The 25,397-nt window shown below is 38.6% G+C and overlaps 1 protein-coding gene across 1 annotated transcript in view; it reads right to left on the reverse strand.

Annotated features, from left to right (window-relative positions):
* Nucleotides 1-22,499, reverse strand: part of LOC136866608 (zinc finger protein 271) — a 98,886-nt gene extending 76,387 nt beyond the window's left edge. Inside the window, exon 1 of the mRNA XM_068226933.1 lies at nucleotides 22,422-22,499. The gene's annotated coding sequence lies outside the window, so the exon portion shown is untranslated. The remainder of the gene's footprint in view (nucleotides 1-22,421) is intronic.
* Between the last annotated feature and the right edge of the window lie 2,898 nt (nucleotides 22,500-25,397).

Here is a 25,397-nt window from a genome sequence, read left to right on the forward strand (position 1 = left end):
AGGAGATGAAGAACAATATAGATGAATGGAAAGCCGAAATTAGAGGAAATATGGAAGAGAAGAACCGAGAGATACGAGAAGAAATAAACGAAATTAGGAAAGAAATGACAGGGAACAGTAACTATCTCCAATCTTTAAAGGAGAATGTAATAAAGGATTTATCAGATAATATGGAAAAGTTAAGCCTAGATTCCCAAGAAAAGTGGAGATTATGTGAGGAAAGTATAGGAAAACTAGGTGAGGACGTGCTAACTACGAGTACAAGTCTGGAAAAGAAATACGACCAAGCTGCAAACCAAATTGGAAGCAGAATAACGGAGATAAGAGACGAAATAGAACAACATAAGGATGAATTAAACCAAAGAATAACGAAATCTGAAGAAGGGCTTAGACAAATGCAAGCTCAGTTACAAGAAATTCGGGAGGAAGGAACAGGAAAGACTGTTATGATGTCTAGTAGCGAGCGGAACAGAGGAGTTGAGTTTCAGATAAATGAAAGAGAAGTGACACCCATACCAGCCACACGTTCTAACCACAGTATGGGGGAGACAAATGTGGATAACGGAAACAGTGGTTATCCTACGATTATTAATGTCATAAAAACCTTCGATGATAGACCGAAGCACTTTAATAATTCCACCAGTATTTCGCCCAAACGTTTCCTTAGGGAAATGGAGGATTACTTCAAGGAACATGGCATCGCTGAGGAGAAGAAATTGAAAATAGTGGAAAAGCATTTAGATGCTAATCCAAGCTTATGGTTCCAAGCATTTAAATATACTTTCCATGAGTATAGTGACTTTAAAACGGCGTTCTTACAGAAATTTTGGAGTCCGGAGGTGCAGCAGAATTTACGCTTAGAGTTGTACTCTCGCAAGTATGCTACGAACGGTCAAACAGGGTTTAGTGATTATTTCGCCTACCAGTTTCATCGTTTTCAAGACCTTGATTCGCCACCCAGTGAGCTTGAAGCGATCAAGACGATACAACGACAATTTCCTTCCGATATACAAAGGTTGCTGGCTACTGCTAACCCAACTACGGCAGTGCAAATGGAAACGACACTTAGACAGATCGATATGACTACAGCACCACACCCTCAAAGAATGATTAGGAACGCTTACAGTGAAGAAACTGTTAATGTGCTCACACAGGAAAACGTCGATGGAAATACCCCTGAAGAAAGAGGAAAAATGAACAGGAAGAGACAATGGGGAAACCAGGAGAATGGAAGGAGAGATGAAGAAAAATGCTATTGCAGGAAAGGGTCCTACAACCAAGAAGCATATAGGGGAAATAGAGCATATAGACCCAACATGCGGTACAGGAACCCGTATAGAGAAAACAGAGGAAGAGATAATTTTAGAGGAAGATATGGTTACGGAAGAAGAAATACGAGAGATGACCAAGGAAGGGAAACTTATAATCGGAGACCTACACGCGATGTAAATGAGGACCGAAACGAAAAGATCAAGTGGGAAAAGGCAATTAGAGAACAGGACGTCAACGCTGATGTAGAGGGAGCGGAGAGTCTTGAGTTGCAAAGGTACAAAAAGAGGAAACAGGAAGAACAGATCCTCGATCCAAACGCGAGAGAATTCGAATGTAGAAGAGAAAGTGAAAAGATAACAAGCAAAAAAAAAAACGCCGATTTTGAATTAGAAAGTGAGGTTGAGAATATAAAGAACGCATTGGATTCCAAAATTTATAGTTATTTCATAACACAGGTGGATTCGTGGGAAATCGATTCGGAAGAACTGATGAAGGATTTGACAGTACATCACATGAAGAGAAAGTATGAATTGCCTATTATCGTAGCAAGAGTTGGAGAGATGAAAGTACGTTGTTTAGTTGATTCTGGGGCTAGCATCAGTGTGCTTTCGAAGGAATTATTCCAAGATATGAGTAGAAGAATGAAATTATTAACCATCCCAGTTTCGAAAATTAAAATAAGAGGGATAATTCCAGATAAAACAGTGGAATGCAATATACAAACACATTTGGAAATAAATATTGGAAACCGGCACTTTGAGCATCCATTCGTAGTCATGAACAAGATTAAATATAATATTATACTAGGAATAGACTTCATGACGGTAACTGGAATGACGATCGATATGGAGAAACAAGAAATAAGGTTCCCTATATCTGACGAACACACCAGGGAAAACCAAGAACGGATTAAGATCAATGACGACATTATGATCATAGATAACAAGGAGGTATCGGAAGAAGAAAACGTACCATCGGAAGAGCATCCAAACTTTCACTTAGAGGAAGGAGAGATATCTCTGGCGGACGAAAACATTGTTGCGAGCATAGAAAGGGTAATGGCTATGGAGGAGGAAGAAGACATGCCGAACATAGCGGAAGCAGTGGCGAATGCTAAAATTTCCACGATCGAAAAATCAAAACTTCACGAAATCTTACAGGAATACTCGGATTTATTTAAGAATAAACCAGGACAGATTCCAAATTTTAAATATAAATTAATAGTGAACGATTGGACACCCTATAAAGGCAAACTCTATGGAATTCCGGAGAAACACTTCCCAGAAGTGAAGAAGATCATAAAGGAAATGGAAGACGATGGCATTATAATGAAGACATCAAGTCCGTATTTGAATCCCTTGGTAATTGTCGTAAAAAGCAACGGGAAACTCCGTTTGTGCCTTGACGCGCGTTTTTTGAACGGTCGATTGATCCCAGAGTATAATCAAACTCCAAAAATAAAGGATATTATTCAGAAATTCCGTGACATGAGGTATTTTTCAACCATGGATTTTACATCCTCATATCATCACATCGTTCTGGAGGAAAAATCCCGATTGTTAACCGGATTTATGTTTGATAATCAGACATATATCTACTGTCGTCTCCCATTCGGTTTGAGAAATAGTTGTGCTGTTTTGGTGAGAGCATTAGACAGAAATTTAACGCCGGAAGTAAAGGAGTTTTTAACTTACTATGTGGACGATCTAATTCTGGCAACTAAAACATTTACAGAACATTGTGATAAGCTTGGGAAGTTGTTTCAAAACCTAAGAGCCACTGGATTTAAGATCAACCTTTCAAAATCAAAATTCTGTCAAGAAGAGGTCCTATTCGTCGGTCACATGATAGACGGTACAGGAGTACGGCCTAACCCAGTTAAGATCCAAGCCATATGCGATTTTCCCCGACCAAAGCGTATAAAGCACGTCAGACAATTTCTTGGTATGGCGCAGTTTTTCTCTAACCATTGTCAAGGATATACCCAGACCGCCGCGCCTTTACAGGATTTGTTAAAGATCAACAACAGGTGGAAATGGGATGAAAAGGCAGAAAGAGCATTCCAAGAATTAAAGACCTTGTTAACAAAAAGCATCAAATTAGGCTATCCTAACTACGAAAAAGAATTTATAATACAGTCAGACGCATCTAATGTTGGCATCGGAGCTTGTTTATACCAAGAAGAAGAAGGAACACCTCCCAAAAGGATATATCTAGCATTCACTAGCCGAAAATTAAGGAGCCACGAGGTTAACTATACTACGACAGAACAGGAGCTATTAGCAATCATCTACGCATTACAGCAATGGAGAAAAACTATTTACGGATACCCAATAACGGTCAGATCAGACCATAAGGCATTAACATTTGGATTGAAAGCTGCAATGACTAATGAGCGGATAACAAGGTGGATGTTGTTCACGCAGCAGTTCCAGATAAAAATAGAGTATTGTAAGGGAAAGGAAAACATCCTTGCTGACGCCTTAAGTCGTAACCCTGTGGAGAAAGAGGAAGTAATTCATAGAATTGAATTGGTCCCGGACGATGAAGAAACATTAGAGAAACTACAGAACCTAGTACACTTGCAGCGTCAAGACGAAAGGTTGAAACAAATCATAGATAAATTGGAAGATGGAAACTGTGAAAGTGAAACAAAATTGAGAATTACGAAAATCTACAGCTTAGAGCAAGGCATACTAATGGCTAGATCAGGTAAAGGTCATAAGAGGATACGTATAGTACTACCTTCGATGTTATACAAGGAAGTAATCTGGCACATACACAGAATTACAGGTCACGGTGGCGTGGAAAAGGTAACACAAGTCATACTCGAGAAATTTACTTGGAAAGGTATTCGAAGAACGGTGAGGAATACCGTGAGAACATGCAACATATGCCAAAAGGTTAAACATGGCAGTGGTACAGTAAGACACGAACCCAGAGCTATACTGCCTCATAAAGCTCGAGAACTATATGCTATAGATATCTTTGGCAGACTCCCAACTGCCAGAAGGGGACACAAGTACATAGTCGTAGTGATGGATGTGTTCTCTAAATATGTGTCGTTGCAACCAATTCAACGCGCCAACACAAAGCAGGTATTACAACGTCTAATCAAAAACACCTTGCCTAACATGGGAAAGCCTGAGAAATTACTGTCAGACAGAGGGACACAATTTATGTCGCTTCAATTCAGAGAAACCATGGAAGAGTTAGGAATTAAACACATTCTTTGCTCGGTGAGACATCCAGCGTCCAATCCTGTTGAAAGATGCATGAAAGAAATAGCGAAATTCTGTCGAATCTATTGTCCAAACCAACACTGGAAGTGGTTAGAGTAATAGGAATAATAGAAGACAGCATGAATAACACAATACATGAATCCAGCGGACAGATACCTAAAATTATTCATCATAGTATTAAACCTGAAAGACCTTGGGACGCAATTGTTCACCTACCTGCTGAACCTAACTTAGATATCGACGAAATTAACAAACTGGTTCGCGAGAGGCTGTACAGACAAGCACAGAGAAGGTTAAGGAGGGTACAGCATAAGAAATTCAAACCTGAGTTGAAGAAAGGTGACCTTGTATTAATAAAGAAACCCGCAATTTCCAGTGTAACGAACAAAATCTTTGCGAAATTCCTGCATTTATTTGAAGGACCATTTAGGATTAACCGTTCATTCAGAAATAATGCATACGAAATTCACGACTTAAATGGAAACAGTAAAGGAGTACATAACAGTGCAAACATCAAGTTATATTTCAAAGAATAGGAAAGGGGCAAACCATCTCAGGTGATGACGAGTCAAAGAAGTACAGATTGAAGCCACTTACAGCATGAATAAACAAATTGTTACAAAGAAAGGAGTAATAATGCAAGAAAAGAACTCATAAAGAACAGTGAAAAGTCCCATTATAAAAAGGAAGACGAATATAATAAATATATAGCAAGCCATATATTTCTTTCAACGTAGGGGAAGTTAATGTGCCGTTTCACAATTCTTTATAAGAGCTAGAGCAACAAAGATGGAGTCTCTGCGGTCAAAATCTCAAATAAAATACATTTAACGTCAGTACGGGCCAAATTATAAGTCTTTTCGTCAGTCGGTTACGGTAATAGCCGCGTTTAGAAGGCGCAGAAAAAAATGACAGATGGACATTATTTGAAACCATTATTCAAGAAAAAAGATGCTCATCTTTTATTATCTAATCTGACTTCGGTGTATTAAGAAGACGTAAAACTCATTTTAAAGGAATTATCCAGCGGAGCGATATATTGGAGATTTGGAAACGAAGATTAATTCCCGACTACACGCTATTTTGCGGAGATCAAGATTTAAACGCCGCGCGGGAGATTTAATACGAGAAACAATAAGAGATAAGATATACTACTGTGGAACTACGTCACGCAGTGACGCAAGCCCTTGATGAAATTTGCCCGACACCGTTTAACATTGAAAGACACTTACGGACCAGTAATTGAATGCATTTAGGCTGATAAAAGACGGCGGAAAGAAATTTATTTTCAAATCAGAATATACCGAATATATGTCTTAGACAATTCTGGACTATTCATTGATTTAACTGTGTCCCAGTAAAAACCTATGCAATCTGAGCAACGCAAGAGCTATAGTACTTGGAAAATGTCAGCAATGAGTCAAATATTCTATCATTGTTCTGTTCCATACGCACGAGTCTTCACCATGGGTCTGTAAGGAAGCAAGGCGATGCTGCTTGGATCCTGACGAGGCGAGACGATGTTGGCTGTCCCGGATGACCAGTGAGCGATGATGAGAGGCCACGATGTATCCGACCACTTGTGGAGGAACCAGATGACCAGTTCCTAGTCTCAGATGACCGGAGAGGAGGAAACACCGAGACCATCTTGAGCAAAGCTAAGTCCAATATCCAAGTCGTTTTCGTAAGTAAGAAGATATTATTTCTTTATTTGCTTGGTAATATTTATTTGTGCGAACACAGTGCGTAAATAAACATCTAGCTAAATTGATTGGAAGTAGGTACTCATCCGTATGAAACGTCAATTCCATTTGTAGGCGTGGTCACCAAGTGATGTCCCGATCGTAATGTTTTCCAGAGATATGCGTGAAGAGATCGCTAAAATTATTATTATTATTATTATTATCAGTGATGTGTAAAGATTGAAGTAGGCATTTATATCCGCGTGTCCTAAACTTAAGCAACGTCAAATTATTCGAGATCATGCATAGGATTTGTGTTATGAAGGAATGGCAGTAGACTACTCCAAGTTACGTTAAATTTGGCACTATGACTGTAGTAAATAAAGTAGGCATTTTAGTAATGTCGCGGCACGTTGATGTGCAAGTCAAGGTAATGAATTACGTGATGAAGTGATAGTGTGGTTATATGAAATAAGAGTAATAATTAACGCGTCATGGATATGATATAGAGTTGTTGATGATGTATGATGGTTGTAGTTATTGTTTCTTCGAGAGAGAGTCATAGTTGCATGAAATAAGGTCTCGTGACTTCAAATGTTATAATTGAGAAGGTCACTGATTTCTCGCCAATTCCACGCAATGATTCTAAGCCTACGCATTTTATCTAGCTCAGGACATGATCTCGGGACGTGTAGTGCAATGTTTCTTTTATCCATATTAAGTTACCTGGAGAAGCATATGCTTACTCTGGATAGATTTGAGCCTTCACTGATTCGCTTAGGAAGATCTCGAGAACTCACACTGAATAATTACATTTCTGTATAAATTTCAATCTATAGGCCGATCACTGGTGACCTAGGTTTTCGAAGGAGAATCATTTTCTTTTAGCTGGAGATAGTGTCATCCGATTAAGTAGATTTTCCATTGGTAGTATGTGTTATTATAACCCTGTATAACCAGTGTGGTGACGTTTCTTGCTACTTCGTACGCACGTAGTCTATGTCAATAAGATAAGGTCATATTACCTTAAATTCAGGATTAAATCTTGCGAAGATGTTACTTATTGGATGATTACGGCTTACAATGGACGTAGCTTAGCTCATGATGTGTAACACAAGGAAATATGAGTGTCTAAGAAGCGACTAGATAGGCAGAGATCAATATTTAAGACGTAAAACATATACGTGTGTGCTTGTCAGAACAACGCAAGAAGAGTTTATAATAGCCTTATTGATAGTCTTAAAACTACAGACAGCCAATCAGTCAGTGAAAATTTAAGTATTGTGACAGTTTTTTTTTTTAGAATAAATATCAAGTGTTAATTACCATAATCTAATGCGATTTCCAAGAATGGTTGACTTAAACAAATGGAACTCCATTTCTTGACTGAACAATAGCTCAGAAATTCCATATGCGATTCTTTATTTCTCAAAGGAATATAACTAGAAAGACTGTAAATAATAGTTGATAGGAGTTTTCTTTTCTTTCCTGTGGATGCATCCTACATTTTTAATGTAAATAATTTTCATATTTATTTTCTTGCCAAGAAGGCACTTGTAAATACTATTAGCTGTGTTCAATTTAATTTATTTACTCATCACCCAACTCGCTAGGTGAATTGAAAGAGAAGGATAGGGCAGTTTCTTTTTAAGAATCTTCCCACATGTTACATATCATTTACACTATTAATTGATGATTTCGGAGATGAATGAGTACTAAGAAAGGAAGCTATTTAAGCCGAGAAGGCATTCAATCATTTAGGGTGAAGTCGAAAGACGTGATTTTTCCAAAGTTATCGACGGACGTGGATCACTAGGTCGACAATGAGTCACTCATTACAAAGGCTACTTCATTAGTAAAATTTTGAAATAATTTCTTGAATATCTGATTTAATATTTAAATAAATTTTGAATGGTGAAACCTAAAAACTCTTTCTCTGTGTTCTTAGCATAAGGATTAGTTGTAAGACTGTAGTAGTAACGATCGACGACGATTTCCTTAAGAATTAATGAGAATGGTACCTAACTAAATACGAGTAAGAGACGTCTTTCTGCGTTAGTTAGAGAATACCGTTGATTGACCTGGACGTTTTTCTGTTGCGGAACTCACACCCGTAGAACTCAGTCACCGGATTTATTGAAGTTAGAGCTAGTCTGGATCTCTTGTGTCCTTGCCTGGACGCGGGAACGGCGCATTATTATTATTAATTATATTTATTACTCTTATACCTATTTTGTGAACAGTCCAGGTGAGGAACGCTAAAGCGAAACCGGTACTGGAACTCCATTAAAATTACTGATCATTTGGATGGATGAGGCGTTGCCCACGAGATCTACCAGGCCGGGACATAGCTACTAATTTGTCGCTGAAAACTGAGTTCACGGTTTGGCCGCTAGATGTGAAGTTCCTGTTCTGTTCTTTTCAGACCTTAACATTGTGATATGCGTAGTGATTGCGATTCTGTGTTGATTTTGTGCAATTTATTATGAGTACCGTATTGTTTCTGTCGGTGAGTGTCTGCGAGGTTAAGAAGATGGTTCGCTGTTGTGTACGCCAATGCATTTCGGATAACACTTAAAAAGCAAGAAAATATGACGTTCCATAGTTTCTCTTCCGAGCGCGGTTTAAGAGAAGAAATGGAGGCAAGGTATTTCCAGGCAAGGTGATAAAGTAGGATCTTTTCTAGTACCTCGCAATTCTTCCCGAGTGTGTAGGTTGCATTTTCATACATCAGATTTCAGTGTTGGCACATCATTCAAAGCTCTTCTGTACGGTACTCATCAAAATCTCTTTATTTGCAAATGAGGTGTCTACCTCGGTGGCAAACGGTACACTTAAATACATTACTGTCAAGCACTAAATTTTAGATTACCGGTAGCAAGAGAAGAACATGTAATTTACGCTAACAATTTTTCTATTAAACACACAGGTCATCCTTAATATATTTATATTGTTTACAAAATTCTACTTATAATATCTCCTGTACTACTTACAAAATATAGTCAACTCATATACAGTATGTAGAATTACTTCAAATGATACTATGCAACTGGTATAAGATGAAAATTTACACTGAATGTATTTACTTTTTTTTATTTTTTACCCATTTTGGAACCTAAGTAGCATAACGACCTGCTGCGTCTTAACAAGAGCCCCTTTTGCCACCACTTTTCAGAGTTTCTGAAGGACCTTCACAGCTACCGTAGCGGTCCCAGGGCCCTCGTAGTCCCCACTGTACCTCACCCCTACAGGCAGTCCCCTACTTTGCTGTCCAAACTCCTTAGACCAGGGGATGGAATTAATTTATTCACATACATTTTTTTTATTTACAATAACCTGCACTGGTCGAATGCCCTCTAACACTTCATTTATTTTCTCTGTTGCTGTTTATTCTCTTCTTGAATATCTGTACAGATTTTGGAAAAGGATGAAACACTACCCCTGGTAAACTGTTCCACTCCTTCACACCCTTCCCAATGAATGAAAATTTACCCCAATCACTTCTGCTAAAATTCCTTCTAATTTTATATTTGTGGTCAGTCCTGCCGATATAATTATTTTCCAACTGAAGCCTCTCACGGATATCTCCCCATGCTTTTTCTCCTGTATAGGCTCTATATAATCCCATTAGTCTAGTTTACTCCCTTCTCTTACTTAAAGAAAGTTTCCGATCCAGGTTCCTTTAACATTTCTGATACACTACTCTTTCTCCTGAAATCCCCTGTTACAAATCTTGCTGCTTTTCTCTGCACACTATCTGTTTCTTTTAGGTAATCTTGGTGAGGATCCCAAACACTGTTTGCATATTCCAATAATGGACGAACCATACTTAAGCAACTTTTCTCTTTTAATTCTTTGTTGCATTCTTTAAGTAGCCTCATTATGACATGTAACGATGTATATGCTTTCCCAACAATGTCATCCACATGACCCTTCCAGTGCAAATTACTTTCAAATCTCACACCTAAGTACAGTATTTGCACTTGCCATCTTTTGGGATAACTACCGCATCCAAAGTATATTCAAATTCAGCTTTAAAACTCTTGTTTGTAAATGTTGTAACAGTTGATTTACCTCCATTAACCTTCATATTATTTTCTTCAAACCATTGTTGGATACTCTCAAGGTCCCTTTGTAATTCTGAACAAACCTCAATGTTATTTATTTCCCTAAAAACAATTATGTCACCTGCATACAATCTTACTTTTGATGTTATATTATTCCCTAAATCATTTGCATGTATTAAGAAAATAACAGACCGATTACACTACCCTTCCAAACTTTCTCTTCCTGCGATACATTATTTCCTACTTTGACTTTCTGAACCCTTGAATTTAGAAATGTTTTTATCCAACGTGTAACCCTTACGTCCAATCCTATTTCCTCCAATTTCTTTAATAATATTCCATGTTCCATTCTATCAAAGGCTTTGGAAAGATCTATGGCTATGCAATCTAACTGACCTCCTGAATCCAACTGATCTGATATGTCCTGCTGAAATCCCACCAGTTGTGCCTCACAAGAAAATTTCTTTCTAAATTCATACTGACTCCTCATGAACCAATTTTTATTATCACATATCCCTCTGATGTACTTTGATATTAAAGTCTCCAGTATTTTACGAACTACACTGGTCAGGCTGATTGCTCTGTAGTTCTCTGGTTTCTTTTTATCACCCTTTCCTTTATAAATAGTGTATCTTATTTACAAATGGGAAATTTTCAAACCCAGGAAGGGTCCATCAGCCAGAAATGATGTAGTCCTAGGGTATTGCCATCAAAATTGCAAAAAGTTCCGATTCAGATAACGATGAACTTTACCAAATTACTGTTCTACGTCATCAACAAACGGAAAAAGAGTACAAATCTCGTTTCGGTGTCGTGGAAAGGCTACGAGTACCTTCTATGTTAAAATTTCCTTACGGGGATCACTGGAAGTACCTCAGTTTGAATATAAGGGAAGATCTTCATTGGGGTAATCACATAAATATGATTGTCAATAAAGGGCACAGATCTCTGCACATGGTTATGAGGGTGTTTATTGGTTGTAGTAAGGATGTAGGAGAGGGCATATAAGTCTCTGGTAAGACCCCAACTAGAGTATGGTTCAAGTGTATGGAACCCTCACCAGGATTACTTGATACAAGAACTGGAAAAAATCCAAAGAAAAACAGCTCGATTTGTTCTGGGTGATTTCCGACAAAAGAGTAGCGTTACAAAAATGGTGCAAAGTTTGGGCTGGGAAGAATTGGGAGAAAGGGGACGAGCTGCTCAGTTAAGTGGTATGTTCCGAGCTGTCAGTGGAGAGATGTCGGGGGGGGGGCATCAGTAGACGAATAAGTTTGAGTGATGTCTTGAAAAGTAGGAAAGATCACAACATTAAGATAAAGTTGGAATACAAGAGGAAAAATTGGGGAAAATATTCGTTTATAGGAAGGGGAGTTAGGGATTGGAAAAACTTACCAAGGGAGATGTTCAATAATTTTCCAATTTCTTTTCGATCGTTTAAGAAAAAGCTAGGAAAACAACAGATAGAGAATCTGCCACCTGGGCGACTGCCCTAAATGCAGATCAGTAGTGAATGATTGATTGATTTCATCTGGCTGTCTTTTCCGGTGCGGAGAGTATGCACCGCGGCAATAGGAAAGAGCAAACCGAAGGGCGTGTGGCCCTGAAGGGGCCACTGTTCTCATGTTCTCTTTCGCTTTGTGTCCACCTGAGTTGGGCTTATTATTAGTGGTACCATGTGTTCCATTTGTACTGTAACTTGCGAACGTCCCTGTGTCTATTGGTTCAAGGATTATGTGTGAGTATGTTTTGAATGCATTTGTAATGTCGAGGTGGCCTATTGGATTTCCTATATCCTATTGACTCAAAAGGTTAACATTCGTGACTGATTAATATCTCTTTTCCTATGCTTTATTTATTTCTGAGTAGTTTCTGTGATTGTGTGTTTTAATGTGTCTTATTACCTAACTTCTTATTTGACAGTACCTAGTGCTGGATTGTATTTCTGTTTTACCTATCCTGGACTTTCCTTGAATCCGTGGTGTGTTCTGAGGCTGAGTCAGTTTACTATACGTTAATTATATGTAAGATTTGTATGTGGATCTTTTGATCCCTGTAACATTTACTCACCAATTTTGATTCTCTCTTTTTTCTTTCCTCTTTGCGAACTTGGTGTCTTTACTCTCCCCCACTTTTGTGCTATTTTTGACTGATTAGGCTAGCTAACGAGATGAGATGATGCAACTCCTTAAAATACAAGGAAATTTGTTAAATCGCAGTAGTATTAAATATAAGTAGATGTATTTCAAACTGAAAATGTAGTTGGAGGTAACATTAAATTTAAAATCTTGGCGTGCTGTTATCAACGATCTTTCGGAAAATAGTTTGGCAATGCGTGTGATATCAAACGAAGGAGATTTGGGTTGGGAAATGCACTGGAATTTTCGAAGCTTGCTAAATAACATTTGAACGTCACAAATGATCTTGATAATGTGTTTGACCGATACCAAATTGTGTCACATCAAAGGTGGAAACAATTCAGTGCAATCAAGCGATTTGGGATAACTTCTCTTCTAGGATCCCTTTAACCTAGTACAAAATTTGCAAACTGTATCTTCTATGGGTGAGTGGTTAAAGTGACTGGTTTTCTAACTGATATTGATCGCACCCACTGTAAGTTCTGGAACTGAACATAATGTGGAACTGGAAAAGGTGCTACCGGTACTTGTTCCGACATGTTGATCTTACGTCAAGATGAACTTAATACCGGTGGTCATTGCTCCTTGGACTACTTTACCGAAATTTAGTTTACTTCTGGACCACCGTACTATAATGTGGATATGCATGTAAATATGTTGTGTATCAGGGACGGAGGCTATGACATTAGGAACTTGTGCCAAATCCCCGGCCTAAACGTTTCTAATTGAAGTACGAACATTGAAATTTGAATCACTTGGCTTCCTGGCAATGAAATTCTTCTCTATTTATTATTTAACGTGGTCTACCTTTCCATTTTCCTATGCTCTATGTGTGTATTGATGTACCGTGTCTGGTCTGTGCTGTCCCCTAGGACCTAGCACTGTAACTGCTGGTGGCTCTCCCCCTCTTCTGTCGCAGCCATTCAGCGCTCAGCCTGTTTGAGGCACGGCGAACGCACTAGAGTAAGCGTGGGGAAGCACTTGTGTCTCGGGAACGCAGGATGAGGAGCCACAATCCTCTTTGTGAGGAGCTATTCGGAACCTCGGCTCTGTTCTGTTCCACTCGGGATGTGGCTCAGATATTGGCTGTTAGTGTTTGTTCCATCACTTTCCTCGTAATAATATTCAGACAACGCACTGCACATCCAACCACCGCAGAAGCATGCAATAGTGATTACTAGGCCTCTGAACTTTTGGTGTTAAAAGGTTATTTTAGCTGCCTAAAAGACCCAAGTAGGTTCTAAAATACATGTAGGCAGCTTCAATTGTACGTATTTTAATATGTATCACTTAAAATATCATACTTATTTTGCTAATTGATAATAACTCCTTAAGGGGATATATAAAACTTTACTCACCTCTTTGCTGCAAACGTCACAGGAGCAACTCCTGTAACCACTTTTAATTAAAGACGAGTTGGAACCTGGCACTTTCGGCATAATTCACGCACTGAACAAACGGGAATACCGAAATGTTCTCACAGAATGAAATGCAGTTCTTTTCTCCAGCAGATCAATGGCTATTGTCTCCTGATGGGAGTGTTGGAGGTTTTAAGGCATTTCGGGGTGTGTGATTTACAGCTTCCCGATTGTAATTTTGTTTAAGATACTGAAAACGAGTCAGCAAATATTTTATTTTCTCGGAATATATTGAAATGCATTTTTAACCGATTTAGGGATAAAAATACGACTTATAGATATAGGTTTGAACGCCAGTTTGGACATTTTTAGGCACTATAGGATCACAGTTTCTAACCTTATAAATACATGAAATGTGTAAATACAACTTCATTTTAACTCATTCCTTCAAGAACAAAATAGGTCTTTCCCTAAAATCCAAGGGCTGGTGATTACATCCCTCCATATAGAGTTGGCGTCAAGAACGGCACTCAGTCGTAAATTAGGGCCAAATCCATGTGCGAGCCAGGTCGCACCCCCTACTCCACATATATGGGAAAAGCAGTAGGAGGATGAGAAGAAGAAGAATAATTTGGTTTGTTTTATGTACTTTATTTTAATTTTTTCATCAAATAATACATTAACATAAATTTCTTAATATTCACAAACAATAGGACAATAAAAATATGTAATCAGTAGGTAACAGACAATTTGACCACCTAAAACAAAAATCAAGGACAACTTACATAAAGGCAATACTACTGTACAGCACTCAAAAATTCTCAGTTTTTGTTACATGAACAGCAGACATTGAAATTGATTAAGATGAGCCCCAAACTACTAACTGCAAGAGCACTCCAACATATCGGTACCTACGAGGCCCATCATCAGTCCCACCTACAGAACTTCAATTTATTCAAAAATTTCTAATCATTTTGCAGTTACCTCATTTTTCCATTTATTAGCACGATATCACCAACATGCCAATAGCTCAATCTCAATAATAATAGCAAATCGAAAGAATTCTTTTATGACTCCTTAAATTTCCTATTGACACAACTACTTTTCTTTTGCGAATACCATTTATGAACAGGATGGTCTTCGCATGGGATCCCTTTTCCAGCATATTAGCTTCATAAATTGTTTTTCTTACAAGTTGCTTTACATTGCATCGACACAGATAGGCCTAATGGCGACAATGGGGTAGGAAAGGGCTATGTGTGGGAAGGAAGCGGAAGAGTCCCAGCATTTGCCTGGTGTGAAAATGGGAAACCATGGTAAAACATCTTCAAGGCTGCCTGCAGTGGGGATCGAACCCACTATCTTCCGAATGCAAGCTCACAGCTGAGCGCCCCTAACCACAGGCAAGTCACCTTTGGAAGTATTATTTTAAGAAGTAGTACAAGTACAACTGGGCAATCACCCCTTCTTAACACTAATCAGAAGGAAAAGAAAGTAGTGGTTTGATTCTTCGAAAAATGAGCAAAATAATTAGGATTGATTAAGGGAGGTGAGGGTAAAAATATACTCTGCGTATTGCAAGCGTGATAACATTATATGGAAGTAGAAATTATGCAAATGTTACGGTACGTGGAATTTCTTTCAGAGAACAGATGTGATAATTGATATGTCCAGAAACACATTAATACGCCCCCAGAAGTACATTTACTTTTTATTACATAATAAAGAGCAGCACCCACCATTCTCCATTGCTTTAGAAGCTACTAGCATTGCTACCGGCCAGCGTAAAATAATTCCCAGCAATGATAAGAATTGCATACCGTCATCAACCAACGCATAATAAAAGCACAAGTAAATACACCCTGTAAAGGAGTATACTGTCCGCACGCCAAGAAAGAAACGTCATTTAGTAACTGTAACATAGTTTTGCGCATCCAGGCCAATCTCTGTATGAGAACAGTGGCCGTTTTGGGGCCACACTCCCTTTGAGAGGATTTTTTCTATGGCCGCAGTGGATAATCTCTGTACGGCAAGAAAAAACAAAAACATAATTCTGTACTTGTCTTAGTTCCCAAGTAGACAAGTTGGCAGTCTTGTGCACCACCCGATCACCGTCCATGAGAGGTCTGCCAACCCACACGGATCAATAAATATATACTCACCACAACACGAATACTTACCTTGTGGACTCTACAGGAACAGGCTGAAAACTGCCTGGATCTGAACTCGTGCCTCTTAAATTACAGGGAGGAAATGATAGAGGCATAGACTAATCCCCTATAAAAGAAAAGTGATCCAATAAAAGGGTTTATTAACATAAAAATGAAATTAAATGAGTCAATGAGCAAAAGCTGGGGATACAAATAACAAATAATTTACATATTCTGTCCAAGGAATAACATGTGCATAGTCAATTTCCTTTCAATTCAGAAAAAAGTATATTTTACAAACACTAACAGAGTTGTCATGGAAGCGTTGCGATGAGTGAGAATTACATCAATAAAAGAAACCTTTTCGCGAAACATGAAGTCAAAATAGGAAGCACCCCCTTTTTCTCTGCGAAAAGTAGAACAGGTGCAAAAGAACACATAACTCAGAAAGTTGCATAATGGAGTATACAGCAATGATAGGCCGCAACAGTCACGTCCATTCAAAAGACGCAGGCCACTATAACAATAGCTCCATTGAGACACACATCCCCAGCTATCAGAAAGGCACCGAGAACCAAAACCCTGGCCAGAAAAAAAAAAACAAGAAAAAAAGTAGGAAGCAGATAGGTCGCCATAGTTACCGAGATCAATCAATATCTCAAACAATGAAACATGTTAACTGAAAGAAAATATTTTAACAATAAGCCGAAAAGAAATGCAATGAAGAAAATAAGGAAGGCACAAAAATAATATTCGCGAGATGCGGAAACCAACACAAACCTCATCCATCAATGCACACACAACCTAGAGACCAATATGAGCAAATCCAAATAAGTATAGGGGTCAAGCTAGGATACGAGAATGCTCGCACTGCATGGCAAATAAAACCAGAGGTTTGTGAGCTTGAACAAGATACACATATCACAATGTCAGATGGCCGCGCAGCGATCCAGGCTCACCCCAAATACAATAGTGATCCACACACACATAACGCATGATACATTCCATACTCATATCACCTCTCTTTTGGTAAACATGAGATGCGTATCATTAGCGTCAAAACATATCAGAATTTATCATGTCCAATAATGGACCATTTATATTGGTATTACAAGCTCAGCCAGTCGTAAACTCGAGGGTCTCAAATCAAGGTCACAGGTACACAGATCGGTGTCAATCTCCGCTCTCGCACATAGTAAAGATACACACGGAACAAGCAATATGTAAATTAAAACACGAGGTCTGCAGCAACCAAAAAGATAGGGGTCTGCAGAATAGAATCTCAGAACGCAAGATCACAATAACTATGACAAACCCAAAAGAAAAATGTAAATAAATACCTTAAAAGTTTTGTAGAATGAAATCTGCAGATTATGTAATAATCAACATTACCCCAGCGACAGTCATTCTGCGCACAGATGTTTGCGATACCAATGGTGACCTGAAGCACTAATGTTCAGGTGCGCAAGATATAGTTTCAATGAATTCGGACAGGGAAGGAAACCAGTCGCAAATATCTTTTCCATTTACCTGTTATCTGTGGCGATATTAAATATGTTACATTATTTTGAAAAAGAAACTTCTTTGTACCAATATCTTTGAACATACAGACACAACGAAAATGTACAGTAAGTGTGATTACTGAAAGTACTTTAAAGAACTCTGCGAATAACTCTATATATAAAACAACATCCTGAATGATTCATCTTCGTCGAGCGAAATATTTTTTATGCAATTATTTACATATGCATGATCTTCTTTGCTTTAATGTTTCTATCTCAATTCCCATTCCTTTTTTTCATTTTCTTCATTCAGAGAATATTTAATTAAAGCATTTAATTCTTTATAAATGAACACATCTCTACAATTTACACATACAAGAGGGAGTGACACTTTTGTCTCGAGAACACGGCGTGTGCAGCCGCTCGGAACGTTTCAGCTCTCTTCGGTACATCACGCAGTGCGTGGAGCCACTTGGATTGTTTCAGCTCTCTTCGGTACAACATGAACCAGGCTAGACTTGGCTAGCATAAGGCGCCACTGCGAAGTAACGCGCAGGAGAAGGTTCACGCACAGTTGTGATGTGTCTGTGTTCATGTTTTCTAGGCTTTATTAAAGTTTTCCTGTGATTAAGAGTGCCGGAGGCCGAACCTCGATGTTAGGCCCCTTTAAACAACAAGATGTGTGGGATCTGGTAAATGCAGCACGGGTGAAGTTTAAGAAAGCGGAGATTGTTATTAGTGGAATACTGTGTAGGAGGGATACTGACTGGAGGGTGATTGGGGATTTAAATGAGACTATGGAGTGGGTATGTGGGAAACTGGGAGTGAAATTTCTAGATCCTAATGGGTGGGTAGGAGAAAGGGATCTGCGCTCGGATGGCCTTCATTTAAACCGCAGTGGTACGTATAAGTTAGGAAATTTGTTTGGAAGGGTAATAGGGAGGTACATTCAGGGAAACGGGATGGCCTAGGGAGCGGTGATAAGGGAGCAGGAAACTGGAAATCAAGTAGGGATGACATAAAATTGTTAGTGTTGAACTGTAGAAGTATTGTAAAGAAAGGAATAGAATTAAGTAATTTAATAGATATATATTTACCAGATATTGTAATAGGAGTTGAATCATGGCTGAGAAATGATATAATGGATGCAGAAATTTTCTCACGGCACTGGAGTGTGTATCGTAGAGATAGGATAGGAAAGGTGGGAGGGGGAGTTTTCATTCTGGTGAAAGAAGAATTTGTAAGCTACGAAAAAATTAAAGATGAGACACATGAAATTCTAGGTGTAAGGCTCATTTCTAAAGATAATAGGCAACTTGATATATTTGGAGTGTACAGATCGGGAAAGGGTAGCACTGATGCGGATTCGGAATTATTTGATAGGATAGTCAGCTATGTGGGAAACGACATGGAAAGAAATGTGATTGTAGCGGGAGATCTGAATTTGCCAGATGTCAATTGGGAAGGAAATGCGAACGACAGGAAGCATGACCAACAAATGGCAAATAAGTTAATATGGGAAGGACAGCTGATTCAGAAAGTGATGGAACCAACCAGAGGGAAAAATATTTTGGATGTGGTGCTGATAAAACCAGATGAGCTCTATAGGGAAACTGAAGTAATAGATGGTATTAGTGATCATGAAGCTGTTTTTGTGGTAGTTAAAAATAAATGTGACAGAAAGCAAGGTCTTAAAAGTAGGACTGTTAGGCAGTACCATATGGCTGATAAAGCAGGTATGAGGCAGTTTCTAAAAAGTAACTATGATCGGTGGAAAACGGTAAATGAAAATGTAAACAGACTCTGGGATGGGTTTAAAGAAATTGTTGAGGAATGCGAAAACAGGTTTGTACCTTTAAGGGTGGTAAGGAATGGTAAAGACCCACCTTATTATAATAGAGAAATAAAGAGACTAAGAAGGAGGTGCAGACTGGAAAGAAATAGAGTTAGAAATGGCTGTGGAAGTAAGGAGAAATTGAAGGAACTTACTAGAAAATTGAATCTAGCAAAGAAGGCAGCTAAGGATAACATGATGGCAAGCATAATTGGCAGTCATACAAATTTTAGTGAAAAATGGAAGGGTATGTATAGGTATTTTAAGGCAGAAACAGGTTCCAAGAAGGACATTCCAGGAATAATTAATGAACAAGGGGAGTGTGTATGTGAGGATCTTCAAAAGGCAGAAGTATTCAGTCAGCAGTATGTAAAGATTGTTGGTTACAAGGATAATGTCAAGATAGAGGAAGAGACTAAGGCCAAAGAAGTAATAAAATTTACGTATGATAACAATGACATTTACAATAAGATACAAAAGTTGAAAACTAGAAAAGCGGCTGGAATTGATCAGATTTCTGGGGATATACTAAAGACAATGGGTTGGGATATAGTACCATATCTGAAGTACTTATTTGATTATTGTTTGGCCGAAGGAGCTATACCAGATGAATGGAGAGTTGCTATAGTAGCCCCTGTGTATAAAGGAAAGGGTGATAGACATAAAGCTGAAAATTACAGGCCAGTAAGTTTGACATGCATTGTATGTAAGCTTTGGGAAGGCATTCTTTCTGATTATATTAGACATGTTTGTGAAATTAATAACTGGTTCGATAGAAGGCAATTCGGTTTTAGGAAAGGTTATTCCACTGAAGCTCAACTTGTAGGATTCCAGCAAGATATAGCAGATATCTTGGATTCTGGAGGTCAAATGGACTGTATCGCGATTGACATGTCTAAAGCATTTGATAGGGTGGATCATGGGAGACTACTGGCAAAAATGAGTGCAATTGGACTAGACAAAAGAGTGACTGAATGGGTTGCTATATTTCTAGAAAATAGATCTCAGAGAGTTAGAGTAGGTGAAGCTTTGTCTGACCCTGTAATAGTTGAGAGGGGAGTTCCTCAGGGCAGTGTTATCGGACCTTTATGTTTTCTTATATATATAAATGATATAAGTAAAGGAGTGGAATCGGAGGTAAGGCTTTTTGCGGATGATGTTATTCTCTATAGAGTGATAAATAAGTTACAAGATTGTGAGCAACTGCAACGTGACCTCGAAAATATTGTGAGATGGACAGCAGGCAATGGTATGTTGATAAACGGGGCTAAAAGTCAGGTTGTGAGTTTTACAAATAGGAAAAGTCCTCTCAGTTTTAATTACTGCGTTGATGGGGTGAAAGTTCCTTTTGGGGATCATTGTAAGTATCTAGGTGTTAATATAAGGAAAGATCTTCACTGGGGTAATCACATAAATGGGATTGTAAATAAAGGGTACCGATCTCTGCACATGGTTATGAGGGTGTTTAGGGGTTGTAGTAAGGATGTAAAGGAGAGTGCATATAAGTCTCTGGTAAGACCCCAACTAGAGTATGGTTCCAGTGTATGGGACCCTCACCAGGATTACCTGATTCAAGAACTGGAAAAAATCCAAAGAAAAGCAGCTCGATTTGTTCTGGGTGATTTCCGACAAAAGAGTAGCGTTACAAAAATGTTGCAATGTTTGGGTTGGGAAGAATTGAGAGAAAGAAGAAGAGCTGCTCGACTAAGTGGTATGTTCCGAGCTGTCAGTGGAGAGATGGCGTGGAATGACATTAGTAGACGAATAGGTTTGAATGGCGTCTATAAAAGTAGGAAAGATCACAATATGAAGATAAAGTTGGAATTCAAGAGAACAAACTGGGGCAAATATTCATTTATAGGAAGGGGAGTTAGGGACTGGAATAACTTACCAAGGGAGATGTTCAATAAATTTCCAATTTCTTTGAAATCATTTCGGAAAAGGCTAGGAAAGTAACAGATAGGGAATCTGCCACCTGGGCGACTGCCCTAAATGCAGATCAGTATTGATTGATTGATTGATTGAAGCATCATCATCATCATCATCATCATCATCATCATCATCTAAGAGTGCCGTAGTGAGTTGAAGGTATTATTACTGAAGGGGTGTGTGGCGTGTCGAGGGGAAAGGGGCAAGAGTCTGGGCTGCAATATCAATCTCCGATGGCTTGTTCTCAGAAATATGCGCGACATTTCTTCTCACTGCTTTCAAGTTCTGTAAATGGAACAATGTTTCAGATGCTTACACTACAAAGTACTTTAGAGTTCCATCATTCTCAATGGAGATTTGGGCTTCACTGATAGCCTTGGTAGCCCTCTGTATATGCCACTGGTAATAAATAAGTTACAAGCTTGTGAGCAACTGCAAAATAACCTATATAATGTTCTGAGATGGATCGTAGGCAACTGTATGATGATAAACAGGGTTAAAAGTCAGGTTGTGAGTTTCACAAGTAGGAAACGTCCTCTCTGTTTTAATTATTGCATTGATGGGGTCAAAGTTCCTTTGGGGGATCATTGTAAGTACCTAAATGTTAATATAAGGAAAGATCTTCATTTGGGTAATCACATAAATATCATATTGTAAATAAAGGGTGCACATGGTTATGAGGGGGTTTAGGGGTTGTAGTAAGGATGTAAAGGAGAGGGCATAGGTCTCTGGTAAGACACCTACTACAGTATGGATGCAGCATATGGGACCCTTAACAGGATTACTTGATTCAAGAACTGGAAAAAATCCAAAGCAAAGCAGCTCGATTTCTTCTGGGTGATATCCGACAAAAGAGTAGCTTGACAAAAATGTTGCAAAGTTTGGGCTGGGAAATCTTGGGAGAAAGGAGACGAGCTGCTGGACTAAGTGGTATGTTCTGAGCTGTCAGCAGAGAAATGGCGTGGAATAACATTAGTAGACGAATAAGTTTGAGTGGTGCCTTTAACAGTAGGGAAGATCACAAAATGAAGATAAAGCTGGAATGCAAGAGTAAAAATGGGGGCAAATATTTGTTTATAAGAAGAGGAAGTAGGGATTGGAATAACTTATCAAGGGAGATGTTCAATAAATTTCCAATATTTTTGCAATCATTTAAGAAAAGGCTAGGAAAACAACAAATAGGGAATCTGCTCTTCGGCGAATGCCCTAAATGCAGTTCAGTAGTGATTGATTGATTCATAACTTACCCCTGACTATAGAGTCGAGGATTCCTAAAATCTGTGGATTGGAAGTGATCTCAACATATCATGTATGTGGTATTGAAGTAGATAGATCCTTCTTTCTTGTAAATGTTATCAAAATCACCCACTGATCACACCTACAACAACAACAAAACAACAAAATAAAATCTAACGTATGCCTGCAACTATTACGCCATTGTCAACTTTCAATTTATATAATTCATCCAAGATAAGAAGGTAAGAATACTTGTTGACAACTGAATGTTAAACCTAATGTGATATTTTACAACATTGGAATATACTTGCACTGTTTTGTCTCGAGCAAAGCAGAAGAATTATGATTCCAGGTGACATACTTTAAGTTTATACTGTATATATGAATTTTTTTGTTTGTAAATTCACAAATCACACGCTTCAATAATTTACTTACCAGTCTATTAGTAGGTAATTGAGAACTATTTTTGTTGTACACTCCTGCCATTAATTATAATATAAGTATTGCTACTTATCACCTTCTACTGTGTTTAGAAGACCCATGATTGATTACTGCCGTTCAGATTTAGGTAACAGTAATTTTATTGCAATGTATTGCTCTTCTGTGGCTGTGGGCTTCGCGATGGATAATGACATCTTTTTATGAGGTTTCTTGGTTGGCATAAATCTTCTCTGAGGTTCAAATTAAATTTTTTTTTTTTTTTGCTGGTGAAACTGGAGGTAGTGAAGATGCAGATTTGCGGGCCTGAATGGTTGGCAATAAATTTTGCAGACGTTTGTCAATAATGTCGAAGTCTTCATCGGATTCAGCCTCATCTAGGATGTGCCTGAATTTATCCAGTAACATTTCTCGCCTCTTCGCTTTACTGTCACATGCCTTTGTTGCTCCAGGACATTGTAGTTCTTGGATTATTGCACGTTGTTTTCGATCTGTAGTGGATGCCTCATGGGCGATTAAATTATTGTCTCTAGATTCAGCTGCACTCGAAGGTTCTCTACTTGCTACTCTGCATATCAAATGAATGTGTTTACACATGTTGAACTTGATTGATGAATCTGGACAGCTGCAAGTGAATGCATGGAGGCATGTCTGGCACTCGGTACAAAGCAGTTCGCACTTGCACAAGCTTTCACTCATTCGCCTTATTTCATAGAGTTCGTTGGAATGTTTTGACTGCACTATCCACAAATTACTGTCATATATTGCATCTTCAGGGTCGAGCTGAAATGACGATTTGTGGCGCTGCCTTATGGCCGAAAGCTTTGAGGTCACTTTACCTTTATTCAGATGAATGAGTCTATCATAGAGTTTGTCCCTTAGATACCTCATTAGAGCATGGATGGCAACATCTAATCGTTTGGGCTTATTTCCCCTTAGATATATATATATATATATATATATGTATGATCACTCGATGCATTGTGCATTCTCTCCAAGTGTTGAGACCTGAGTGTTAACGATAACAATACGCCCAGCTTGGAGCAGATGCCCGATAATTATTTTCAAAATATATACCAAATTCTGAAGTGTCTTTGTTCAGAAGCCATAGAGCCTCCTCAATCATCTTTCGAAATGCCTCTTCATCTGCATTAGCGTTCTAATGATTTTATAGATTTCGGCTTGTTTTTCACGTCCTTTAATCTTGCAAAGATTTCTCCTCCAAACTCGATCTACATGCCATGAGCAGAACAGTCGATGTTGAGGTGATTTCATAACTTTCAACCAGGCATTATGAAATACTTCTGCCATGTCACAGATAAGTACATTTGGTTGATGTGGAGCACGGAGAGTATCCAGAACAACTGTTAAGAAGATCTCCATAATCGGAAGATCTCCTCTGTTGGAAAACATGAACGAGCAAGGAAAGCCTTGAAATAACTCGTCCAACACAAGAAGAGTTGTAGTTCAAATCCGGAAGAATTAAGCCCTTGTGTGCTGTCCATGCAAATACAATTATTTCCATAATCGCGTAACATTTCAATCTGCGCCTCATTCATTACAATTAAGACAAAATCTTCTTCGCGCAGCTGTGGATGGGCTTCCAAACTAACTCCCTGAGGTCTGTAGAACTGGACTACAGTATCTATTTCTTGCATTTCTTTCACCCAAGAGTCCACACACTCGTGCTGCCATTCGCATGTCTAACTGCCTCGGCTTTTAAGTTATAATCTCTCGCTATGTTGTGAAGATCTTTATTTGATATTAAATCGCTGCGCTCTAATTCGCTGCTTTTAATTGAAGACCTAACCGAGTCTAAAATGCAGTTAAAGGGAATCTGCAGTGATATTTTCCTTGCAATTTCGTCCCTTTCTGATTTTGAAAGTCTTAACCGGCCTAGCTCAGCCTGATGACCTACATGCGTTTTGCAGAATGAAACCTCAACCTTGCCAGAAGGATGACATGTGACATCCATGCTGGCTGGCAGTATCCATCAATTTTGTTACTTCCCAATATTTTCTGGTGGCGCTCGTTTTGCCCTCTTGATTTATAAACAACATTACGATGACAGTGGAATGACAATTTTGAGCAGTTATCTGTAGTTCTAACCCAATGTCCCCTGCTGCATACAAACTCGCATAGATGATCTTTTTCGACCTTAGATTTCCAGTTATAAAAATCACTCTCACTAGAAAATTCCACAGTTTCATTAACTACGTCTATATCATGTTGCGACGAGTAATGCCGAAGCATCTCGCTTCGTGATGCACAGTCATATAATATAATGGGCAAAGTATTTTTGACTCAAATTTTGCAGAGACCTTTTCGTGCATGCTGAATGTATGCCGCTTAAGATTGTGACGTCTTGCAGTGGAGTTGCACTTAAAACTCTCACTTTGGTTGCCACTGTGTTTGCTACTGATGACTCACTGCAGAAATTACCTATCCATTAGTACACGATAAATTACGACTATCCACCCGTTCAGTAATAATATCATCAACTGACTACGAAACTCTTATAAATCACAGGAAAACTTTAAAATGTCTAG

Source organism: Anabrus simplex, chromosome 3, assembly GCF_040414725.1.
Source record: "Anabrus simplex isolate iqAnaSimp1 chromosome 3, ASM4041472v1, whole genome shotgun sequence".
Lineage (NCBI taxonomy): Eukaryota > Metazoa > Arthropoda > Insecta > Orthoptera > Tettigoniidae > Anabrus > Anabrus simplex.